Source organism: Patella vulgata, chromosome 2, assembly GCF_932274485.2.
Source record: "Patella vulgata chromosome 2, xgPatVulg1.2, whole genome shotgun sequence".
Taxonomy (NCBI): domain Eukaryota; kingdom Metazoa; phylum Mollusca; class Gastropoda; family Patellidae; genus Patella; species Patella vulgata.
In genome coordinates this window covers 36,743,276-36,748,778 of record NC_065880.2, presented here as the reverse complement: position 1 = coordinate 36,748,778, position 5,503 = coordinate 36,743,276, and positions in this window count along the sequence as shown.

Sequence of the window (5,503 nt, the reverse complement as noted above, 5' to 3'; positions counted from 1 at the left end):
TGGCCACTCCTTGTACGCAAATAGTCTAAGAGTATGTAATACCAAGGTTGTGGACCCTCTAGAAGTCACAATTTTTATTTGGTTTTGCTGAAACTTGAAATGTATGTTTATAACCCAAAGATCTTGGTTCCTTTCGATATTTGCGCATATCGGACCGCAACATCCTGGATTATGGCCCCTGATTGTACGAAAATTCGCGTTTGTCCATCTCTTGCAAAATGTGGGCGTATCTTGCCTTGCCATCGCTGGTTCTTTTATTATTATTATCATATTAAATTAGACCTTTTTCACACTTTTTATGTCTGTTATTAGCTTTTTTAGTCATGAACAGCATGTCTTTGCGTGTAAACGAGTGATAAATGTTCTGTTGCTGTTGTTATTCTTATTTTAAAAAAAAAATGACAGTTGCACACCAAATGATGGTCACATTTTTTATCCGATTTTGATGGAACTTGAAATGTATGTTTATATCCCACAAATCTCGATTCCTGTGATATTCGTGCATATTGGACTGTAACTTCCTAGATTATGACCCCTGTCCCTGATATAGAAAAAAATGCCTTTTTTTTTTAAAGCTTGTTCTCTGTCCATCTCTTGCAAAATGTGGGCCTATCTTGCGTAGCAACCACTTGTACTTCTACTAGTTCTAGTATATATATATTTTGATAAAACTTGAAATATAAGCTACCTTCACTATTAAACATACATTATGCAAGAGCAAAATAGGCCTATTGTAGGTCTTTCTTTAGACCCAAAATGTTATAAAAACTATTAATTAGACATTAATTAGCTTATACAAACCATAATCAACTCTCGATGGTAAGGCTAGCCTGTGATATTTGTTGGATTATAGTTCGAATTGCTGCAAAACTTTCCCTTCGTGATTAACGATTAAATGGATAATCAAGACTATTAGAATTGTCTTACCGACTTAAGTAATGATGATCGAGGCTAAGCGGAACTTTGACTCGCTTAGTTCTCGGTTCATAGTGGATCAATTTGACTGAAATTTACAGCAAATTGCTTTTACAGTATGTAGTTTTTAACTATTATAGTGAGAATTGCCAACTCGTTATCTAATCTCCCATAATGTATCTTTAAAGTCACTTACCTAAGTTCCAACATAAGCACCGAGAGCACATATTTAATTAACCTATTGCAATGTGATTGGTCAGTTCTTTGAAATGCAGTAACCTTACTTCTAGTGAATGTATTTTGATAACCCAGATCGAATATCAATGCTATCTGTGCACATTTAATTCTTGTACAGCCAATCTGGTTGGTCGATCATTAGAAAGGCAAAATTAAATGTACATGTATTTTCATTAAAATTGGAATATAACTTCATTGTAACAGTCAACAACCTATGTTCAAACATTGACTTACTTCAATCTCTTTGAAATACAGTAACATTACTGCTAGTTAATCATGGCCTATTATATAGTCTGATTATTTGAAATGTAATATCTTGAAATCTATTAAAATGTCTTTGATGTTTAAAATATATACATTCATTAAAACAGTCACTCAAATAAATTTCAACATCGATGTATGCTGTTTAAAGAACATATCGATGTATAGGCGTATTTGATTAGTCATAGTACTTTCTATTTTTGATTTTTTGAAATACAATATAACTTTATTTCTAACGTACAGTTATGACTCTTTAACATTCATGCTATGTCCATATTTGGTCTTTTAACTTACTGAAATCTGATTGGTTGATCATATGAAATGCAATATCAGTTGACTGATTTTATAAAACTTGGAATAGACCTTCATTATCTCAATCTCCCACATGTATTAAAACATTAATATCATACACATGTATTTAATTTAGCTACTGCAGTCTGATAGGTCGATGTTTACTAAACTGAAGTCGATATTAACTAAACTGAATGTATCTTCATAATGGTGGCTTAGTATCTATGCCATCTACACATATTAAATAGCCTTACCTCCCTTGCTGGAGGCCTGATATCTGATATCAATGCCATCTACACATATTAAATTACCTTATTTCAGTCTCATTAGTTAATTGGTATATGTTGCAATTACTGTAGTCTTTGTTTTCATGATAAAATATCGGGTACAAGGGGCCATAGCAAGCTTAGCTTATTTATCTCTTTTTAGGAATGCATAATCAGAATTATTGTGTGTTTTTGTGTGTATGGAGGTCGGAGGGGGGATTAAATGTTGTCCCAATAACCACACCACCCCAAAATTTATTCCTGTGAATTGTTACATGTGAATAGTAATATTAGAAGCAAGGGTTGGTTGCCTCTAGATACCTAGATCCATTCCTGTAGATTAGTTCAATGTTTACCCTTCCTTTTATTTTATCCAAAGGCTGCCCTAGATGCTGCTAGAGAAGCTGTCAACAAACCACGAGAAGCTTTCCGACAGAAATATCTGGAAGCTGAAAGAAAACGATTGGAGGAATTGGCTGCTCAGGAGTTAGCCATGAAAGCAGAACTAGAAGCCAAGTCGCCTAAAGGAAGAAAAAGTGCTAAAGGACAAAAAAGTGCCACTGGAAAAAAGAAGAAATAAAAGAAGCATTGTTTAGATTTTAATTTGTACATAGATACATAAATAAATAACAGCATTTATATAGCTCTTTAAGAAATATAAATAACAGCATTAAAATTCTTATTCTTCATGTCATTGACATGCAATAATCTATAGCATAATATGAATAATTAAACATAAATTATTGAAGAGCTAAATCTGCCTATTGCAGATCTTCCTTTAGGCCTGAAATATTATCTTAATTATTAATTAGACATTAATAAATTTATCCAGATGATAATCAACTCTCAATGCCATCGCTAGCCTGCAATATTTAGTGGATTGAAATATATTTTTTCAAAATAATTAAACGTAAAAATGGATAATCAAAACTTTGTTTTTTATCGTACTGACTTTAGTAATAATGATCGCGGCTAGTCTAAAATTCAAAAGATAATATCTTGGTTCAGAGTGGAGCAATTTTCAGCATATTCTGTTTACATTATCTATTATTTAACTATTATTATAGCGAGAACTGTCAACCCTTTAATATGTTACATCACTGACTTGAAGTATAAAGTAACTGATTATATATTTCAAATTTATAAAGAACAAAACCTGCTTTGTACAATTTTAACAAGATATTGTACTTAAATCAGTGGACATGGATCATTATAATTGGTTTTCTACAAACCTTGCTTTAGTCTGTGATAATTCTTATTTATGTAATTAATGTGTGGTTTCATAATATGTATAATATTGTGTATAAAAATAAATTGTACATATATATATATAAATTATAATTGGATATAATTTTAGGATAATTATTAATGTAATGTGTAAAATATACATCAGTAGATAGGCAAACATTCATATCTCAAATAAGATCACGGCTTATAGAAATCCTGATCACACTTTCTGTGATACCATGTTTTATGTATGTTATGGATAGAATATAGTTCATTATTGTCTTAATAAGGTAGCATTGCAGGTATTGTCTCATTTTGTATAATTTTGTCTGTTGTCTTTTAATGGATGTTGTGTTATGGTATCTTAAAACATTTTCCGTTTCTGTTTTTATCATAAAATGAAACGGCCCTTAGCCCAAGGCTCCGTCCCTATGGTAATGTGTCTTTTGGATCACGAAATTCCGTCCCTTTTTCCAAGCGGCGTCTGTAAAGCGTCATTGATTGGCCCTTTTTTCTCCGTCCTATGTGATATTAGAAAGTTTGTGGCAGTGCAGTGTTGTAATGTTTTGTATGTGTGTTAGATTAATATTCGGTTTGCCTTTGTTAGAATTTTCTTAAAAGAATATTGTCACTCATTGATGGTTAATATCAAAATAATAGGCAGTTGCTTTATTTTATTTTTTTTCCATTTTTTTGGTAACTTTTTACTTTGTAATAAAGCAAGTGGTCTTATTTAACATTCCATTATCTTTGAGGCCTTTGTTATGCAGCAATTCTCTCTCTACTCTAGTTATGGTCTAAAAATTGTTTTTGTTATGCACATGTAAAATATTTTGGTATGAAGTGTAAATCATGGGTTCCTTAACTCAGTGATATGATATGCCGGTCATGACCACTTGAATAAAAAAATTGACTGAAATGTCTCAGTAACCATTGGTCATTCTGATTCAGTTTATTCAGTCTGATTATATATCCTCCGAGTTAGCCATTACAATACCGGTATATCTAATGCTATATACATGTTAAATGGTGAATCTAAAAGCAGTACATACACATAGGAAATTTAATATATTTGATGCTAATAATTAGTAAACAGATTTGAATTCAATTCTTGGATGACTCAGACTTGTTTCTTTTTCATACATATTTTAAACATTTTTGAAATATATTGAACTGAATAAAATATTTATGAATTATTGTCATTTATTCCATTAACCTTTGTGCACTAAGCATCATGCTTGTCTGATGAGTTGTTTATCACTGTGGGGGAGGGGAAGGACCAAATGGTTCGTATGTGTGCACTGTATCATAAAGTCTGTCATTGAGTTAACTGGCATGGTTTCGATTCCCGTTGTACGTGACAAGGAGTAGGGTCACCTAGCAAGGAGTAGGGTCACCAGTCGAACCTTGTGGGTTCTCTTTGAGTCCTCCGGTTTCCTACCCCTGCTAAAGTCCCTTACGTGCAAGCGAATTATTGAAATAAAATTGAACCATATGTTAGTCCCGAAATGACCTAGTTTGTGTCGAATGGACGTTAAACCCCGTTCTCTCTTTGTTTATCACTGAGAGTATTATGGGTTAATCATCATAAAGGTCTCATTGTTTCCCTACTATTTTATGTGCAAACATAAATCATGTGGTAACATAGTGTCGTCGCTCTTAAGTTTATATACGGGCACATTTTCATATGGCCATATATTGCTGCCCCCCTCCCCCAATTCCATCCGTCGGTTCACATTTAGTTTATGAACACTCTACAGGTCACAACTTCTATCTGATTTTGACGTAATATCCTAAGCAGCAAAAGAAACGTCAGGTTGGTATGTTACTCTGAATAGACGTATTGCATAAAACTTGCCAAATGTTTTTATTGTATATTTGAGACCACATCTCCAACCTTACCTGCAGTAATAAGGCTCCTTCCAAAGCACAGAATTGTACCCAGGAAATGTTCTCAAAAACGCAACCTACCTTCTGAGATAGTAATGTGTTCTCAATGATTTTCATGTAACTCATGCTGACGTGCTATTCACCGGGTCCAGCCTTATAAAATGCACCCCATACCTGGTTGAATCATTCACACTACAACGTCAGCAGCATGCCACGACTCACGACAGCTCAGAGGAACTAGGCGCTTGGAAGACTCGACGCTGGCCACACAGCCAAAGCCGTTGCCAATCACTTGCAGGTCAATGTTCGGACCATCTACAGGCTTCAGCAACGTTTTCGGGCCACCAACACCACGGATGATCACCCCCGAACTGGTAGATCAAGGGTTACCAAATCCACAAGGCGACAAGACCGCC